Below are 21,300 nucleotides of genomic sequence, written 5' to 3' on the forward strand. Positions count from 1 at the left end.
ATATTGGCTGATGAAAGACAAGTGGCTTTTCCCTGACTTCCCAGGAGAGTGGGCAGACACTCCCTATGTTATTTAGGATGAGAGAGAGGCCAGAGTCACTCTGCTTTCTTGATATTGTCCTTTTGCCCTTGCCAACTCAAAACTCATCATGGTTTACTAAATGTTGTGCTTTGAGATGAGTGCTTTACATCTTCAAACTTTCAGTGCTTTCACTAGCCTTGGGTGCATGCATTCCACTGACAGAGCAATTCCTGGAGAATTTTTCTTCTTATTAAATATTCAAAATCTTTATGTTTTTTCACCCTGGAACAACGATGAGGAGTATACAGCCTCCCAGCTTCTTAACATGAGCTGGCATCTCTGATAATCATTCAAGTTATATGAACAAATTTGCTGTTCCCAATCATTTGCTGATAAAATCTAAAGCTTTAAAGCAAGTCAGAGGTTTGTGGTATTTTTTTCCAAATGGCAGAAAACTAAAGGAGGAGTTTCAATTACTGTAATTGAATCAAGCCATTTTAATGAGTTCCTCCTCCTGAGTAGAAAAGGTCCCAAATTACTTCTTTTTTATTGTCTTTCAGTATTCTAAATAACTACTTTAAAAATAAGGATAATTAAGACTGTTACCTGTGATGCCAGCTATTGCTCAAAATAAATGTAAAACCACTTTGTTTACAGGATATCTGCACAAATAATGGTTCTCCATGCTCCGTGCTACTTGGTTAACCAGTGTCTTTCTGACTTCTCAGTAGAATTTGTGAAGTTTCTTGAAAACAAGGGATCAAAACTTAAGTGTGTAAATTAGAGCTCAGCACAGGTTGCAGGAAGTAAATCAATAATTGACAAATGGGAAAAAAAATGAACATTTAAAAGGAAAAATTTGTACCCAAGATTCTAGGAACATTAAAGCCATAGAGACAAAACAAAAATAAAACATTAAAAATGTATCCTTTCAGTGTTGTTTCAAAAGGTGAAGAATTACACATGCTGGTATTTATGGAGATTATCCTCATCTTCTTTTTCAGAGCTTTGTGTTTCTTGAAGAAACAAATGGTATTTAGATTGAGATGGTACCCATGAGAAGCACTTTGTAAATACTAATGGTGTAGGGGTTTTGGCAATTGACTTAGAACCATTTATCTCAGCCTTCTCTAAACGGTTCTATGAGCAGAAGAAATTGACTGGTCAGGGAATAATGGGTGAGATCCATCTTTGTCTGTGTGCAGAGTTGTGCCAGGATGCCCACTGCTCACCCTTCAGTGAATGGGAACTCCATGGGAATAGCTGGGACTGTGCTGGTGATACCCTTTTCTGTCTGAACTCCATCATTCCTCAGGGAGAAAAAGGATCCTTACACATAATAGAATCATAAAGTCATTTAGGTTGGAAAAGACCCTTAAGATCATGAAGTTAAACTGTTAACACTACCAACTCCACCACTGTGCTGGCTTTGCTTGGTACACCTGGGGTTCAATCATGGGCCTCTGGAGAAGATTTCTAAACATGATTAGTTGCTGGGAAAAACCATTCTGAACATGTATATATCTCTTGCCATCCTGTATTTTTTTTTGTTTGTTTTTAGTCAGATGCGTTATTGGGATGGACTGAAAATGAGGTTTCTCAGATATACTGTAAAGCAGATTCCTCATGTCATCATTTTATGCATATTTGCCCCGTTGCCTGAATTACAAGAAATCTGTGATTTTAAGAAGTTTAAGGAGAAACTGGACAGATTAAGGAAAAAGGCGGAGAAGCAAACCAGTCAGATTTAGGATAAACCATCCTCCAGGAGTTTGGCATAACTGTGTGAATAATTCTGTTGTGCCAAGCCTTGTACCCCTGAAAATTAGGCCTAACTCCAAGTCTAGCACATTTCTGAGACTGGTTTGGCATTACTGGGCTGCTACTGGCCTGAGGTGGAAGGAGTTCATTCACAGGCAAACTCCCTATTTGTTTACAGCTGAAGGAACACTGAATTGCATGAGCAATAATATAAGAACACCATATTCAGAGCCAGCAACAGTGGGAATGTGATGGTTTAACCACACAGGTGATGCAGATTAATGAAGGAAATGATACATGATTCACACTAATGAGTTGAGGTCAAGTTGTTTGCGTGAGTGATGTGAAGCAATGTCAGACTGTCCCACTGTCTGAAGGTGGTTATCATGATGATGGACAGATTTTTTTCAGTATATAGAAAAAAGCTCTGGGTTGTTTTTTGTTACTGGGTTTTTTTAATATGTTTTTAAAAGTAGGAATATCCTGCTTTGGAAATGAGAAGGAAACAACTTCAAGAGAAAGTGCAATGTCAACACTAAATCATTGAACAGTCAAAATAGTCGGATAAAGGATAGACTGAGCTTGGGGGAAGATGAGGGGTTTTTGAACTTCTCAGAATGAAGTGTAAGAATCCTAGGCACTTCATACTGAACAGACTGTGATGGAAAGCAGAAGAAACAGTTGTTTTCTTTCAGATTATCAGTGGAATTTTTTCAATGGGTAAAGCCAGAAAGCCAGAGCCTCTATGGAGACCCTGCAATCTCAATATAAATTCATTCAGCAAAACTCTGAGTGAAACCCAAGCCTCTTTAGGGCTTTTCAAATATTATTCCAAGGCTAAAGTCTGTATGGGTTGGAATTCTGCTTTATTCTGACTTGCCAGGATGAAATTTTTGCTTGGTTCTCGCAAATTTATTTTCTTTCCTCACAAACTGCTTGTGATAACATTAAGAAGTTAGGGAGGAAATACTTGAAAAAGCAGATATTTGCTGGGACATGGAGCATATCACAGAAACTTAAGTTTCTAATTCTGACATTAGAAACTATTGCTTTTGGAGATCACTGTAAAGTGCTTCAAGTTAATAAAGATTACAGGAGCCCATCAAGACTGACTCTTGTGAATTTTGCAGTTATGCTTTGATGGCAGAGACTTGCTACGTGTCTCCGTGGACAGGCTTGTACCATTTTGCTACCATTACTGGACCTTTTGCCATCTTTTCAGTCTGCAAGGCTTTGTTGTTCAGATAAGCTGTTAAAATTGATTACAGTAATGCACGTTGATGTACAATAATGCATGATGATTACAATAATGTATGTTGACATCGTTCTGAACCAACCTCCACTCTCAGAATAAAGACTGGCCTTGCCTGCCTGGCCTAAGCAATCAGCGAAGTCATAAGAGGCTTGTCTGTGGTTTTTATTGATGTGTATCAGTATGCTTACTTTGAATGGTACTATTTATAGAATGGCTTTCAATATATAGAGGTACACAGTAAAATCTCGACCCTGTTACGTTTAATTAGGGAAACAATTCCTGTGGCAGTACTCTAATATAGTCAGTCTATTAGTTTCCAGCCAAGTTTTAGGTATCGTTCCCAGCTTGCATTCAGTGAATTTGTGTTCATTGTTTAAGGAAAAGTCATATCAGTGCCTTGGGGACATCTCCACTGTTCAAAGAATCACAGAATATGCTTGGAAGTCGGAAGGGACCCACAAGGATCATCAAGTCCAACCCTTAGGCAACCCTGTGCAGGTCCATCCCCAAGACTCACACCATGTGCTTGAGAGTATCATCCAAATGCTTCTTGTTCAACCTACAGGAAGGCAGGAACAACTCTAGTTGCAGCAGTTCTAGTTCAGATAAAGTTGATTTGCTACAGGTTCTGTACCTAGAATAATTTTGTTGCAGTGTTCTCGTCTGTCATATTTTTCAAAGTCATTTATTCAGATTTGACTTTGAGCTGTAGTTCTTGATGTTATTATATGTCTGCAGAATCATCAAAGATGTTCCAGGAAGGACTTTTCTGAGTATGACTCTAAAACCTGCAAATATATATGGAATAAGAAGCTGATCAGGGTTACTTATGAAAGAGAGAAAAAGGAGAATTTTTGAAAAGTCTTTTCATGACAAGTTTAAATAGTCTTGAAGCAGGTTTTTTATACCTACTGATTTAGAAACAAAAGGTTGAGTCCTGTGAGGCTTGGAAATGCACAGCGTGCACAACCTTTTCTTTAACCACCAGGAGTACAAGCAGCATATTCTCCACACTTCTGAGAGTTCCAGCATTTGGTGATTGTAGATTGTGAATGGATATCCCCTTTTGTATGTATATTCTTCAGTGTAAATGTCACTGAAATATTTCTCGGTTTAGTATTAAATTTAGTGTTTCTCTAAAAGCCTTATTTTACTTTCAGCCTCTCCTGGTGGTTTTATGAGGCTTCACGCCTCCATTTCCTCTAGCTATGGAAGAACTTGAATTTGTTCTGCAGACTGCTGTTAAAGCCTCTTCAATGGGAGCAATTCCTGGCTGCATGGCAGGGAAATGTTCTTCTTGGCCATGCTGCAGTAAATCAAAGGAGCCTGTACAGACCTACCTTTGTGTAAATGAGAGCACACCTCTGTCCTAGATGTTTTTACTTGTATTTCTTTGTAGTTGTACTGTGCTCTAGAGTTAAAACTCTCAGAGTTGAGGATTAATGATATACTGCCCTTGGGCTAAGCAAAACTCCTCATTTTATTTCTTTTCTAATTTTAAAATAAAAAAACTGAGAAAGGGGCTTACATTCAGTGCCTAATCCTGCCAGACTTTACCCTTAGAATCACAGAATCATAAAATCTCCTGAATTGGAAGGAACCCACAAGGATCATCCAGTCCATGACAACAGTTTGTTATATAGCTTAATTTCCACCACAGTCTCCTGGTGTTCTTGCCTAATTACTTTTCAATTAAAGCAGGTGATCCTCACTTAGCTTTTTTGCCTCCACTTTGAGTTCCAAGATGATGGTTCCTCACTTGGGTGAAGCAAGAGCAGCCTCAGGACTACCTGACTTGGTCTGTTTCTAAACATGTATGATCAGGGATGCACGCTTCATCTGGAAGTCATTTGAGCAAGATCTGTTTTTCTCCTGCAGGAAGGGAATCAGCATAAATACCTTCAAAACACGCACTAACTTGGACTTGGCACAGCAAAACTGTGTTTTCTGTAGGTGAAAATCTTAACTGAGCAGTTGCAATCAAAGATTGGCTGCTTCTCTGCACTGTCCCAGTGGCGTAGAATCATAGAACAGTATGAGTTGGAAGGGACCCTTCATGAGTAATTCTTATTCACACAAACAAACCTACTGCATACATCAGTATCCTGAAGCTGATGGGCTCATGTAAGTACAGGGTTTTGAGAGTGGGTCCTTACAGAACATTTAAAAACCTTTTATTTATCAAGTCTCATACGCTCTAATTACTAGTTCAGAGTTCTTATGCTTTGTCATGTTAATAAGTGTGGTGAATCACTTTTAATAACCGTTGTCTTTCTCTGTAAGCTCTGACGGTGTCTGTGGTAAACTGACAAATAATACCTGTTCCAGTGCTGTACATGTGTACATGCATACTTTTTTGTTTCATATCAAACATGGCCCCTTGTGAAACAACCTACTCCATTTCTAAATACTGGAATTTTATTTTATTTTTTTTTAATTATCTAGAATTGATTTATTCCTCAAATGAGGGGATCTACCTTTATTTTAAGTGAGAGAAGACTGGTGTATGTTCTAAGACTTGTACTTTGATATCTTTTAATGGACTGGATTAATTGAGATTCTTCTAAAAAAGTGTTATAAGGGGGACACATTGCTGTATGCATGTATCAGTGTGAAAAACCAAAGTCAGATGAGGATTTGTCATGTATAATGACAGCAGGCTGATTCTTTTCTGAAGCCTCTGGAGTCAGCATTTCCCTGGGCTCTTCTTGCCTCCTTCATGTTTGAGAAGATTTTTCAAGCACATTCAAAAGATCAAAGAGGGTTGGTGACATGATTTCCTTTCCCCCCTCTTTTTGCTTCCTTGTCATCCTTTCTTCTGATTATTCATGTCTGAGTATCCTTGTAGAAAAGGACAGTGTCCATTTGTTCTTGTCTTATCCCTGGAAATACGGGTAAATTAACTAATTATAACTATAAACTAGGGGTACTGTTTATTGTAGAAGGCTGACAAGCAACAGGAGTGGGATAAACAGTAGATGCAGTGATAGCATGTGCCCTTGGTGACCTGTGCAGATTCATACGTGTTTAAATTCGGATTGCATCTCCCTGGAAGAAGGAAGGAATCCAGTTACCACCATCCTGGCCTTCAGGGTGTTAGCAGCAGCTTAGACAGGATAGATTTCATCCTTCTTTCCTGTAAGCTTCACCACCATTGGTTCAGCGGTCTCTCCAGGATCCTGGCTTCATACACTGTAATCTTTGCCTCGAACTTTGTCACAAGAGCTCTATGGGGCCCATTATGACCTACTTCATGGGATTTTGATAGTGCTTTCCTTCTCAATAACCTAGTTATTGCTGTGTATTACCTTCCTTAGCTCAACCTACCTCAATTGCAGGGAGAACTGTTGAGAAGAGAGAGTACAGATCTCTGAGAAATCCACAGAAGTAATTTACAATCCTGACAAAGAGCAATATTTTCTTACTTACCTTTTTCCAGGAATTCTTGAGAATCTTGAGTATGTCCGTTTATACCACTCTTGGAATTCTCAAAAGTGGACCATTATTGAAAAGTATTTGTACCACAGAAAGTTCCTACTCTACAATTTTTAAGTTATTGTATGCATCACTGGAGATTTCAGTGCAAAATCATGAAGCAAGAGGCACACAGCTGCAGTTAAATTAAATAGCATAAGAAAGGTATAAAAGAAATCAGTACCGTTGTTTTCAGAATGTAAATGAAAATGCAGTGTGGAGGTTTAGGGGCAAACTGCTCCTAAGAGCAGGATGTGTCATGGATATGCATTGTGAGGTTCTTTGAACTTTCCAGTGAAGAGTGTTGTATTAACTACTGATTTTTCCAGCCTATTTCCACTTATGAAAGCTAATAGACATGGTCTGACTTTGAGTCATTCACTGTTGGAATTTCAGCTGGCCATTAAATGTATTCAAATAGTCATCATGTAAGTTGAATGATCCACTTTCACTTAAAATAAGTTAGTGTAAAATTACCAGACTGGTATTTTGACTTCAAATAGTACTAGGTCAAAGTAGAACAGTGTTCAGGCTGTTTATCCATGCCCTTGGCATTATTTTCTGTCCTCTCTAGTCACAAGCATGAGTTTTGCCATGTTCGTTTTGTACATTCACTTACCCATTCACAGGGATAAAAGGTGTCACCTAAAGTGGTTTCATGGGCACCAGCTACATGTTTGTTGGACTGTCTCTGAAAAAAGGTGTGATCATAGCTTACAAGCTATGATCAACAATGCCTTACTTCAGGTTTCTGAATGAACTCCTAAGCCCCAGGCAGGGGCTGGATGAAAGGCAAAGACGAGAGGGAGGACAATACTGTGCCTGCATTGGTAGTGGTATGTAACTTGTCTCTCATACAGTTCGATGAAAGACAAAGAATGACTGTGAAAAGGAAAAGAGTGTCCCTCTGCCTCTTCCCTAATTTCAGCCAAGCCAACTGGTAAGTGTTGGAGTGCCACAAAACAACATGATGGTTTCTAAGGATCCAAGGATGGATTTTAAAACATTTGTATGTTGCTGATTCGCCCATGTTACATTTCTGCTACACTAGTGCGTTCTCAACAGCACATCAATAAGTATATTAATACAGTTATATTTAGGGTTTCGTAATTATATAAAAGGAGTCTCATTTATCAGTTTTTATTTCCCACCCACATTTTCTACTGTGCATTCTGAGATGCCACCAAGTGTCTCTGAAACACAGTAGCAGTATAGCCCTAAAGAAAACTGAAACATTTTTATCAGAAAGTAAAACAAAGCCCATTTATGACATGTGCGTTTGTGTGTTAAAGTGGGTATTTTCTTCCCTGCAGCTGCACTTAGTGACTCTGATACAGTTCTGGCTGCTGCCAGTGCCTGCCTTTCCCCAGAGTGACAGCCCCTCTGCTTCTTGGGGGCAGAGAGGGAAGAAGTATGACACCTGACTCCTGATTTGCATCCTTTCTTTGTTATTTTCTTGAGTGGATTGGCAGGCATGGGTATGAGAGAGAGTGAAGTTCCTTGAAGCTTTGCAGAGGCAAGATGTGCACAGAGTGTGCCAAAGTCCCTATGGAGGAAAGGACAAGGCAGGCAGCCAGGGAGGTGATGCTGGGAGTGCCTTCTGTGAGCTGGCATGCAGGACATGGCAGGAGAGAAGGCTTAGGTGAGGCTGCAAGAGGGAGGCTTTGGCTGGAGCTTCATTTCAAAGTTTTTTTAGGTCTACAGGTTTATTGCACCCGGGAAGGGCTAGGAAGTTAATGGTTGTGTGCATGCATGGCTAGAGAAGATAGGGACTAAGCTGTAAGAGCTTTATTATTGCACTAGGCATCCTGACTCCTTATGTCTTTAAAGTCAGTCTTCATACAGAAGGTAGTGCTCAGCCCTAATGACACCTAGTGAAGCTGTTGGCTTTTTATAATGTGTTACAGAGAGAGATTTAGAGTGGGCCTAGCAGAGTTCTTCTCCCATTGCCTATCTTTCCTGCTCCCGTGATGCAGTGCAAAGGAGTCAGAACAATACCGTGCCTTCCCTCCACCTCCTCAACCCCATGTGCTACTCACAAGAAATCTGAGACAGAAAGACAGTGTCACATGCAGAGCGAGAGTCTGTCACTCCCGGCCCATCAACCACTTCGTGTCTGTGACTCAGCCTTGCCATGGACCCTCAGAGAAGCACCTGTCTCTATTGTATCACTTCGTGCAACATGTGTGGGAAAGAAGCATCTGCTACTTTGAAGGGTGCCTAAAATGCCAAAAAAACCCCATATTTCAACACCTTGGGGTGGGGTGAGAAGACATTAACCTGCAACTAGGTAAAGCGCATGCCATTTTGGGGGAGACTGAGCTAATGGACTGAAGTACACGGAGCTGATTTCCTCCAGGGAGGATGCCAGTGAAGGAGGGATAGGCAGCAGCATATGGCAGTTCAGCTCTGAAAAGGAGCTGTGTAAAATAGCACCTCCTTATTTAGCAGATCAGCTTCCTCTGTGGGTGCCCTAACTTGATTTTGTAGAAGACCTAATTCTTTCTTTGATAACTGAGTGGATTTGGTCTGGAAATAGAGAATCTCATGGTTCCTCTGACTGAAGATTTTTCCGAAGTGGAAAGGCACTATCAACTTCAAGGCAAATAACATATGTTGGAGGAGAATTTTAGGAGGCAGCATATCAAGATTTTAGGCCCTGAGAAAACATTTAGAAAGCATTTCAGAAGTAAGTAAATGCAAGATAGAATCATGAAAAAAAAGAAGTCTATTTACTTTTATCTGCTCCTTAGCTGGACAAAATCAAAGCAAAATCTTTGCTTAATTGTGGACACATCTTGAAAACATCTGCAGGATGATGCTTCAAATAGCCTCCTTCCTCCTGCTCTGAAAGGTCTGCAGGCTGAAAGGCAAAGCACAGGCAGAACGAGACTGGGGCTTTAGGAGAAAGACAAATTGTCTTTGGTCTGGCAAGTTGCGAATTTGTTGTCATTTGAAGCTACCTTAGGCTTGATCTCATGCTCTGTGAATCACCTAGAAGTCATGAAGCGTTGCCAGGAGCTGGCAAGCAACTGCTAGTAAGTCACTGACATAACTAGAGTGATAAGGTTGGAGTAGACCCAGAAGGTGAGGTATGACGAAAATAGCTCAGTGTAACTGACAAATTATGTTTTCCTATGCACTTTTATGGTCACACATAATTATTTTCCATGTTTCAATTCAAGATAAGGAATACTAATTTTCAAAGCAAAAATTAGAGAAGGAGGCATGCATAATATTCATTTAAATTTTGACTTCCCGGTATGTTGCTAGTCTAGTACAAACTTTGCTGGCCTCACCCTCTAGAAGAAAAAAAGAAAATAAAGAGATGGTGAAATAATCTGTATCCATCTGCTTTAGGGAAAGCAGTCAGGTGGTGTGATTTCACTCAAAAAAGTTGAAGAAACGTTCAAGAAATGGAAAGAAATGTATATTTTCTAGGAAAGGAATGTACTTTTGGTTTTATGGTTTGTATAGTATGCCCAAGTTCTACTTCTAGGCATTGAATGGCAGATGAAGTAAGACTGGTTGAGGCTAACTAGAGAAGTGTGGTCAACATTTGTAGTTATCTCTTGTCAGGGTGACAGACTGTCCTTATGTCCTCTTGCACTGGTATTGAATTTCAGCAGACCAAATTTTGAAAGGTTTTAGAACTGCCAAGGATAATGAATTGAGGTAAATCTGTGGAGGGAAAAGAAGTGGAGGAATCATAAAAAGTGTTGACAGTCACTTAGTAAACTTTAGGCCTAAAGGTTACATATGCAATCTAGCAATAAGAGAAAAGCCTAATCAAAATAAAGGCAATTTGATACCAGTCCTTGTCATAGAAGGTAAACGATTATATGAGAAAGAGGGACATATGGAAGGTTAAATGTAACTATTGGAAATACTCACTGGAAGTTTCAAGCAATGACATATCCAGAATTAAACAGAAAAAAAATGGAATGATTAAAAGTAACACTTATTAAAGCATAAAATAAATAATTGGAAAAGGTCTGAAGAACAATAGGAATATAAGTCAAAAAAGCAGAATGAATCAGAAATAAATTGTGAATGTACCTATTGTACAGGTTTACTTTGTTTATGAGAGCACATTCTGAATTTCATAGTAGTCTTTGACCGTATTTATTTTCAATTAATCAGTTGTGATGCTTTTCATGTAGAAAGTGAAAATATTATAAAGAGATAGAAATAATTTACAGTATTTAGAATGTGTTTCTTAGTGTGTAATATCCCCTAGGTTTAATAGCCAAATCTTCATTTGGCTTTTGGTTTGTTTGTTTATTTACAGTCATTCAGGTATGAAAAATCTACATTTGACCATGTATAGCTGCACTTGAAAAGACATTTGAACAGCTGCATAACTGATTAGCTGATACAATTACGTGGACGTATTCTGCAGGCACACGTAAGGAGATGGTGAAAATGTAACCTTAAATATAATTTATTTTTGCCACTGTTTTGATAATTTAAAGAGCTGTTAGTCATTGCTTATAGAAAGTGCCAGGAAAACTTCATTAGTTGCCCACATACTACCTGTGTGGTAATGTAGTAACTCCCCAGCACTGTTGCACTGGTAGGTTCAGCAGGGAGCAAGGACGAAGAGCAGGTGACATCAGTGCACACACCCAGACATGAAAAGGCAGGGTGAACCTCAGCTTCTGAACCAAGTACCAAAGAAAAGTTTGCCAGATGAAAAGGTAATTTAGATGTTGTTTCAGAAATCAATTTCAAGGCCTGTGGGGATGAGATCACAATAGCTTTGAAAGTAGGACATAGGTAAATAAATGACAAATCACTGTTTCCATAGCCCAGCTTCAGTAACCCTCACTCAGTCAAGTTTCAACTTTGTGGCTTAGATTTGATGGCTGAAAGTAATTGGGATTAAGTTCTGTAGTGGATAACAATTGCAGGTCAATCTTTTAGAACATATGATGACCACAGCTGATTTAGATATGCTTTATCACATAGTGTAATTATGCATCTGTCTAGGGAATGAAAAATGGACCTGATAATGAGGAGGTGGAATGGATGCATGGTGGGTTGATACTGCAAAACATTTATTTGGGCTGAAAGGGTCCATAGAAAACAGAAAAGTATGTTGATCTAGGAAAGAATTGCTTGGGGAGAAAGTAAAAGGAGAAGAGATTTGCGAGATTATTAAAAGTAAGAAAAGATTCCACAAGTTACTCCTTTGCCTTATTATTATTAGGAAAGTAGCAGAAATTAGGCTAATAGATAAAGGTGTTTTAATCATGCTTTAAAAAAAAAGTGGAGCTCAGGATTTCATTGAGGGGATTGCTCATTAAACACTGGCATGGGCTGTGACACATTCAGGAGAATTTAGAATGAAAATGTCTGTAACATCTATAAAATTCCTCCCCACTGTCTCTCTAGGGTGCCTTGGCTGGTTTTGTGGAGTCTTGACTGCTCCTTTCTTCCTGGGTTGGAAATAAAGGTGTTTAAGAGTGTGAAAAGGGATGGAAATGAGGCAACATGTCTTTTCTCTCACCTTGTCCCTACAATTTTGGACTCAGTGCTCAGGAAGGCTCCTTTGTAGTGGTTTCTAATTCTTTGCCTTCTCTTCTTCCTCTCATTTGGTGGAACAGCACAGGATCCAATAGGTCTTGCTGAAGCTGAGGAAGCATTGGTTCTCTATGTGCAAAATCACCATCAGTCGGAAAATTTTAACAGGAAGAGGATGCAACAGGAGCGAGGATGTTCTACATCCTTCTGTATCCAGAATTAAAATGAGGCTTCATAATATAGATCAAATAGCCTGTCCATATTGCAAGACTGCATCTACAATTTGTAGCTATGTATTTATGACGATTTATGACAGTCTGACAAACATACAACATCCAGGCATTCTGAAATAGCTGAAAATTAATGCTCATATGATGCCTGTACATACGTTATGAAAAGTATCTTGCTTTACTCTCATAGACTGGCAAATTCAATAACCCTGATTTTTCTGTCACTGTAACAAATTCCTAGTTGTCTTAAGTCAGTGGGAATGCAGAGTATACATAGAACAGAGGCAAGAGGCCAAGAACATGAGATTCTAGCACATGCATTACTGAAAGGAATATGTAAATGTTTAGCTTTTCTTATTTTTTGTAGCTGGGCTTTGGTTTTTATAAATACAGTGAGTAGCAGGATTTCTAGAGTTTGAAGGAAACTGGGACTTTTTTGTTGTGATTCATGGAGAGTACATTTTAATTTAAAATTCTTCTACTTTACCAGTCCTGGATCAAGAAGGCTATTCACTGTTTTTAAAAAACAGTGTTCATCCAGCAGCAGAAGACACCTACTGACACCCACCCTTTAACTGGCTTCTCTTTTGCTGATTTGGCTCTCAGGTGTGTGTGTGTGTGCCTTGAAAAAGATGAGTGAGTACTTTGAAAGGAAAAACATAGTCCTTACGCAAGGACCTTTAGTTTTTCCATAATTACAGTTGTGTGGCCAAGGTATCTCCCCTCCAAAACTGGGGGATAGTGTACTCTCTTTTTCAACTTGGACACCAGTTCATGTACACATTGTAACTGTGCACATACATTATTTCCAGCTGGTTCCCGTCACAAGTACCTTTTTTCCTGACCAAGCTACAGACATTGGAAATTTGCATGCACAGTCTGGATACATGCAAAACCAGTTTCTGCAGGGATCATATTTGGTTGAGAATTAAGGACTGGTGCTCTGTAATGCAAATTGTTGAATGTGTTCAGCTTGGGTAAAACAGGAAGCATTTAGTATTAAATATAGCTGCCTAATGTGAATCTTAAGGAATGCTTCTTCCAGAATAGCACTTAACTTTAATTACAGAAATTTTCAGGTTTACACGCACCACAACATGGTAGAAATCCACTAATTTTTTTAACAGCACTTCTGCTATTTCAGTGAATATCTTATCTCCATGGAGAAATCAGTTGATACGCAGCACTGACTTTTGATGCAAGAGTGCCATACTTCAAAAAGTTATGAATATGGAGGATCTTTTTTCACTGCCAAGAAATTAAAAATAAATCCCCAAAGGTTCTGTCTGCAGAGATTTTCAAGGGACCTGTTTACCCAGGGCAGTTTTGTTTGCCCAAAGATGGGTATCCAGTGCTGTTTTAGATGTACTAGCACATCGTGCTTGGCATCCAGCTGTTGCTGTTATGGCACATCTGCCATCCTCAGGTATCCCAAGGTATCTCAAATTGTGCTGAGTGCCTCTGTGAGGGAACCAGATTCAAGCTCCTCATTTCCACTGGAAGCCAGTGAGAGATGACAATTGATTAGACCCTTGGTGCTTCCTGGCCCTGAGCTCCTGAGGGCTGTTCCTGGAGACCACAAGCATTTCATGTCACAGATCTCATGTCTGCTGTTTGCCTGTCTGTTCAGGGGAATATATATTTATTTGCATACACATGTGTATACATAGGGGGAAAATAAAAAATATATAGGGGAACATTCACATATATTTATATATATATATGTATAAGCACATAGGCTTAGTACCAGTTATGCATTTACTTAGTAGTGGTTTTCTTAGGTGATATACCGTACTAGGGCCCTGATTCTGAGAGAGGCAGAGAGCTTCTTACAAGCTGCTTGGCACTTGCTGACTTACAAGAAAAGTGCAGGGATTCAGCATATGCTTGAATTGGGCTCTAAAATAATGCTTGACTTAGGCTCTAAAATAATGAAGTATCTGCTTGATACCATATTGATCTCTATCCTTTTATCTATCTTCTCTTCCTTTGCAGTGTAAATTACATATTTCTTTTTGATTTAGGATTTGTTGTAAGCATAAAACCACCAAGTGATTTTAGTTCGTTATCATATTTTATCTCAAAACAGTACAATTTTCATTTCTTAGCTGACCACAAGAGGTTTAGCCAAGTCCTTTCTCTCTCCCACTCTCTTTCTGCAAACCCATCTGTGTTTGCTCATATCTCATATTTATTTCACACTTTGTTTCCCTTCTAGATCATGAAATTATCCTTTACAGTCACAAAAACATCCCTATAATGATGACAGAGACACAGAAATTCATCTTATGAACTGGGCTTACTGTATAGTATTGGTAGGATCCTTCCAGTTCTGCCTGACAAGCCTTCCCAGGGACACCCCCCACTCCACACCCTCAAAAACCTGAGGATTGGCCTCTCTAGAAGCCAGTTTCCATAGCCCCTTCTATTCCTGTTGATTCAGTTGAGTCTGGGGCCTGTGGAATACAACTATACACTTCAGCACAGGATTTCTGAGACCAAATGGGGCTGCAAGTTGCTCTCAGGATATAGAAGCATTCAGCAGGCAAATATAATTTTACTGTTGGGAAAGGGACTGACTGAACTGGAGAGCAGCTGCCTAATCAGAGCTTAAGCTAAATGATTCTATGTCAGTGAGGTATTGAGACTGAATGCATTAAATAAAATAAAGTAATTTAAAGTGTAAAATAAATAATACAAAAAGAATTATGCAGTACAAATCAGATTACATGCTTTTCTTTCAAACATCTTTATTAAGTAGCTGATAGCTACTGATTTACTAATCTTTATTCAGATTTTTAGATGCTGATATCCATGTTTCGTTTTTACTTGATGAGCAAGCAAATTATATATGAATTAATATTTTATGAGATTTTTTTTAATTGAAAATTTTCAGGAGGAGAGAGAATAAAAGTTATTTTTTTGCTTATTTCTTCAGCGTGTCTTTTGTGTTAGCAGTAAAGGTTGGTTGTTAGCAAAAAAAACCAATAATAGAATAGAGATGTTTTATTTGGAAGTAATGGCTTAAGATAAGTAAAACTGAGGTAGATAAATCTGGGGTGTTGTGTTATATCATGTGATACAAATATGCAGAGCTGCTGAGCACATGAGCCTTGTGCCTCAGAAACACTTAGAAACACTTCTATTCAGTTCTGTCACTGTGGAGGGAGACTAAAGGGTCTTTGTAGAAGACCATGCTCCAGGTTCTTCAGCATGACAGACATACCAAATATTGACCAAAGCACAGGCCTGAAACAGCTGGAGCCCAGCTTTTTGTTAGTACCTATGAAACTCCACTGTCTTTCTCATTTAGCCAAACATCAAGCTTTTCTTCCCTGACTATGCCAGTACCACAGTGCCCCAGCAAACATGACCTGATGAGTTAGACCGGCTTATTAAACTGCAGAGCACCTTCCAGGGAGCCTCCTTTGGCAGTCAGGAAGCACAGTTGGAAATAAAAAGAGGTGCAAAATTATTCCTACACTTGGCAGTCTCCAGCTTCTTTGAGAGCCTGTTGGATCTTCTGGCAACACAAGAAACTGAGAGCAGCTTTCCATTGCTCAAAGTGAAATAGTCATGTATATCCTCTTAGCTGCATAATGGAATGGCCAGTCAGTTAAAGGTGGAAAGAAGAAGCAACTTTCTCAACTCTACTGGCCCAGGTGACCTTCTTGGTCACCTTCCTCTTTTCCACTGGTAATGGAATTTCCAGGTCCTGTTTCCCTAGCAATTCCATTCCCTAGTTCTGAGCAAAGCCACTAGGACAGGCACTTGAAGTCACGGTTCTGCACAGGTATCTAGCGTAACCCAGATGGAGGGTACATGTGGTTATACACCTTCTGATGATGATGTAAAACCTGTTTGTGTGTCTCTGCATTGTAACCCATAAGTAGCCTCTCTCTGCAGAGCTATGCAGTATGAACATGGCAGTGGGAAATTTGAACCAAGCAAAAAAGCCATTTCACTGTCAACCCTGAATGAGGCCTGGATGCTGTAGTGAAGTCTTAAACACCTCCTGAACAGAATCTACCTCTTCTTTTCACCTACCAATTATAGCTGCAAGAATGAAAACTATTTTGCTGTTGGTCTCCTGAGGCTGAATGATTTGTGCTGCAGAGCTAGATCTCTTAATCCTCTTTGTGGTTTCCATAATATAAATTGTCTGTACACGGGCTTAAATTAAAAGCTGAGGCTAACAAGACAAGTTCTCAGTGGGATCCTTATGCTGTACAGCTGTAAACATTTAATTTAGGAGTCAGAATTAAGAATGCAGGCTAAGTCATAGAGGCAGTGACTTGCCGAAAATCAAGAGTCTAAAGGCAGGAGCTGAGAGTTTGCTTCTCAAGGACTACATATGAACTGATCACTGTAGTACTAGATTACTGAAATAAGGTATGTATACTCCATGTGACAGTAAAAGTAAGTTGTATATTATATAACGTTTTCACATGAAAATGAAGACCTACTGTAATCACCTTGGCTTTTGATTTACATCCTCTGTTTCTCTTCCCTCTCACCTATGCTTGAATTGTCTGTGATATTTCTCGTCCATCCCACTGTTTTCACTGTCTTTTCTGTAGCCTGTCTTCTGTGCTCCTCTGCGTTCAGAGAAACAGGAGCAGTAGGATTGCATGAATATCCACCTCTCTTCCCTCTTTTCTTCACTGGAGGGGGGCTTGATACAAATGAAAGGGTAGACTGTGAAATGGATTATCACAGGTGGGGTTAGTTTGAAATAGCTGTGTATCAAGCCTATCTCGCCCATTCTGTCTCTGTGCTGATTTGACACCCTGCTCAAATGCCTAAGTTTAAAGAGTTCACAATGTCTGAAAATTTGGAGTTCTTTTACAGTCTGTTTCAGTGAAGGGAACTGACTATATTCTAAGCAAGAAAAACCTATCAGAGTCTTCAAAGACCAGGCAAAAAAGTTTTTCCCCACAGGATTAGTGTTACTTGCAATTAAAAACAAACAAACAAACAAAACCAAAAATAGAGCACCATGTTCAAACCATGTTTTGTTTAGCTGCATTAACCCTCATCTGTTTGCTTTCATCCTCAGTTTGTATTTCTTGAATGTCTGAACAGAGACACCAGATATGCACAGAGAGTGACGGGCTAAAATGGACAGAGTTTAGACTGGGAGCTATACTTTTATCAGAGTCTGAGGCAATTCAATTGCATGTGAAATTTTGTTTGATCCAGTTCCTGTTAACTGCAACCATGGATTAAGTATACAGTCTCGAAGAGTCTAAAATTAAAAGGTATTTTATGCAGTTATGTTAATATTTAAGTAAAATCATCTTGAATTCAAAGGTAGAATTGTGTTTAAATAGAGATAAGAGTCTTTTTGAGGTCAATGCATAATTGACTTATGAAACGTGCACAAGAACAAGAATGTCATTTGCAAAAAAACAATGAAAATGCATAAAATCTAGTGTTCACTAATTAAAGCTAACAAAAGAAGCAAGATGCATCTGTATACAATTTATCTTTTCTGCAAATGATTTCATGTGGAAGTTAAAAAGGCTAGATCTGCATCTAAAATCTGTGAGCAGTTAATAAGAGCATTTATTCATAGAATCGTTTAGGCTGGAAAAGACCCTTGAGATAACGGAGTTCAACCATTAAACCAGCACTGCCAAGTTCACCACTATGTGAGCCATGTCTACACTATCTGCAGGGATGTTGACTGAACCACTTCCCTGAGCAGCCTGTTCCAATGCTTGAGAAGTCTTTCAGTGAAGAAATTTTTTCTAATATCCAATCTAAACTTGTCTTGGCACAATTTGAGGTGATTTCCTCTAGTCCTATTTTATTTGATCATGTGTATCTAACAGCTATTCATACAAACCTGTGAATGGCCCTGAAAGAGACATAAGGACAGGTAGAAGTTATTAGGAAAAGTGCCCCAGCAAGTCAGTATGAATTTCTGAATGTGCAAGTGGGCCAAGGGTAGCATCACATAGTCAAAACTTCTTATTTCCAGTCAGAAATCTAGTTGCTTTATTCTGTACTAAATCAAGCACACTAATCATCTGAGTGGGAAGCTGCTAAATATAGTATTGCAAAATCCAGTAGGATAGATCAGAAATAAATGATCAGTGTTAGAGGAGGAGCAGAGCTCAAGCTAAAAACTGCTTTTCCCCCCTGCAGTGACCTACAGATCCACCAGAACACCTGGCTGATAATTCTGTGATTCACAAAGACACCAAAACTCCTTTGGTTTTTCATGCTTCCAGAATTTTGGCAACAGAAATGAGACAATCTGTTTAATTTCCTGGGTGAGTGGGATAAACAATGCTGTTTTAACATACTACACAGTCTGTCACTTTTGCATTTGACAGTGCCATTCACATTGGCACCTTAGGACAGCTGTGGGCATGTAATCATGACTGAAGTAAATATATTAAAAACTGGATTTTGATAATTGGTTATTCTGAAATACAGCAATCTAAGGACAAGGAAAGAAATATTTCAGATTGGCAATTCGCACCGAATTTAGTACCTTACCTGAGTCTCTTAGACTGGTTGATTAAACAGAATACTAAAAGGATTAATCATTAAGGCCCCTAAAATAAACTTGTATTTGCTTCATGGAAGAATAAAAATTTCACCATCTACCAGTCAGGGTCAAAGGTGCCCTGTTCACAGGGCTCAATCACTGATCAAGAAAGTGCAGACAGAACACGTTTAAATTTTAGGCTCTTGACACTGTATACTTGCTTGCAGTTAATAGGAACTGTATCAAACAACTTTCTGTGTGCAATCTAATCTTCTCAGACTCTGAGACATAGAAGTCCTGGTCTGAAATCTCTTCACTTTAGCACATCTGCCACTTGGTGCATATCCGGTGTCTGTTCAGATATTCAGGAAATATGAACTGAGGATGAAAGCATATTTTATGAAAGTGTTTTTCTTGTAACCAACTGAGGGTTAATACAACCTAAACAAATAAAGCATACTTTGAACATGATGCTCTGTTATATTGTAAGTAGTAATAATCCTATGGGGAAAAAAACTTACATGCCTAATCCTTGTAGGATCTGCCTAAACCTTGCAGTCTCTTCTTGTTTATTATTTATATTTCTGTGTAGGGAAATACACTGGGAAAACGCTCTGTGTTTAGGACATTTGTGAAATCTTGAAGCTCCTTAGACTGAACAGAATTCTGTAATTCTTGGACGAATGCAAAAACAAGCAGTGTTTCCTCTGTCTGCCTTTTATCTAGCGTGCCTGCCTTTGCTGTGCAACTGAAGTGTGTAAATAGCTTCATAGAAATAATAGTTCCATTCTATTTAGGGTACAAGGATAAATGAGCACTGAAAGCTTGTGGAAGTGCAGAATAATGTTGGGTTTTGCTATGAAGATACAGGTAAGGATCCCATATCTTCAGGTAGGGTAGTTGGACCAAATATCTGATTTCTCAAAGATGTCACAGTGTTAATACTCTCACTGTAGAACTCGGTAGAACTGTAGTGCAGTGACACTAGATAACTCATAGTCTGTCTAATGGAGACAAATAGCTATGGACACATGTCAGAATAATTAGTGTCGAGTCAAGTTAATTTGATTTGTTCATTTAACAAATTGAATTGTTTCAGCTAATTACATAGTGTGGCATAAATGTGATTAGGGATGTTCAGAGAAGAAAACTATTCCTTTTTTCCTCCACTAAATTAATGGAAATGTTAAGGAAGATGTTCACTCGCAGTATGTGACAATGTCCAGCTTCACATGCTGAATTTTGCAGCCTCCATTACAGCATGAGTCTCCTGGGTTTTTGAACTGACTGATGCAGCATCCTCCTCAAGGCCCCCAAAATACTCTCTGAAAAAGACTATCTTAGCTGCTCCACACTTACACAAGAAACCCTCCTTTCTCTGTTAGGTGGGGACATCTCAGCTGGGTGTGTAAGTGGTGTCACTGCTTCCTGTAACCCTGGACAAAATAAAGGACTGTTCAAAATCCTAGTACCTTTACAATTTCTTGGGCTATTGCCTTCCCTAAACAGTGCCTTAAGAGGTCAGGGATATTGAAGTTTAGTGATAATAAATACAGAAATATGTAAAATTCAACTTTTTGGGGTTACATAAAAATACTCTCTGTGAAATCAACATGACTCCCCTTTGCCCTTTGGAGTGTATCCTTTTATAGATTATAGTGGGTTTACTCTGTTCTAATTTCCATTTATTGCTTTTTTTCTTGAACATTTTGGGAGTGAAGCTGGCAATATATATAGCAAATAAGTTATATTTACATTATTTTGATTTTTTTCTTTCTTATTACAGACTCTTTTCAAAATTCATTCCAGCACTGATTCCTTTACTTCAGAAAGCTTGCAGAAAAATGCTTGGCTGCTTCTGCTTTAACCAATGTTACTTAGTCTCACTTCAGTTCCCTGTGAAACCACCCTTCCATGACATAGAAATAGCAAAGCAGAGTAGCAAACAAGTAGCAAGGCAGAGTTCAGACCCCTGAGGTGCTCGATGGGGTACAAATATATTGAGGAAACTTGAAACAAAAATGTGGAGTAGAATGTGAGAGAAATACTGTTCCTATTTTTGTATAATGGTGCTTTAACAAAGACTAGAGACTGAGGTAGAATGGCGAGGTGGGGTCCAGCCTCTTCCCAAGTAGCAAGTGACAAGAGGAAACAACCTCAAGCTGCACCAGGGGAGGTTTAGATTTGGTGTTAGGAAAAATTCCTTCACTGATTGGGTGGTCAGACTTTGGAACAGGCTGTCCAGGGAAGTGGTAGAATCACCATCCCTGGCAGTGTTCAAAAGGCACCTATTCTGTTTTGTTTCACTGGGGTTTGTTTTGTTTTTTAAATCTGTATATTTCTTGCACCCCATCTGTTCTGTACGTTGTAAGACTTATGGGCAGGTGTTCTCCATGTTTCAACAGTGCCTGTCAGGGACTCATAACTGGGAGTCCACGTTGTACTGGATTGCAGTAAGTAGAAGAGTAACCCAAATCTCGTGAGCCTCTTCATCCAAAGTGTTAGCTGTAATATCACTGATTGGATGGTTA

General features: G+C 39.1%; 1 protein-coding gene across 4 annotated transcripts in view; it reads left to right on the forward strand.

Moving 5' to 3' along the window:
- The window catches only part of KCNG2 (potassium voltage-gated channel modifier subfamily G member 2), a 55,336-nt gene that overhangs the window by 4,151 nt on the left and 29,885 nt on the right, over positions 1–21,300 (forward strand). Inside the window, exon 1 of one of the 4 annotated variants that reach the window (XM_050308660.1) lies at positions 19,565–19,639. The exons of the other annotated variants lie outside the window; for them this stretch is intronic. The gene's annotated coding sequence lies outside the window, so the exon portion shown is untranslated. Of the gene's footprint in view, positions 1–19,564; positions 19,640–21,300 lie in introns of those variants that run through there. 4 annotated transcript variants of the gene reach the window in all.

The sequence above is a fragment of the Myiozetetes cayanensis genome, unplaced genomic scaffold (assembly GCF_022539395.1).
Source record: "Myiozetetes cayanensis isolate MyiCay16 unplaced genomic scaffold, myiCay2020 scf1, whole genome shotgun sequence".
Classification (NCBI taxonomy): domain Eukaryota; kingdom Metazoa; phylum Chordata; class Aves; order Passeriformes; family Tyrannidae; genus Myiozetetes; species Myiozetetes cayanensis.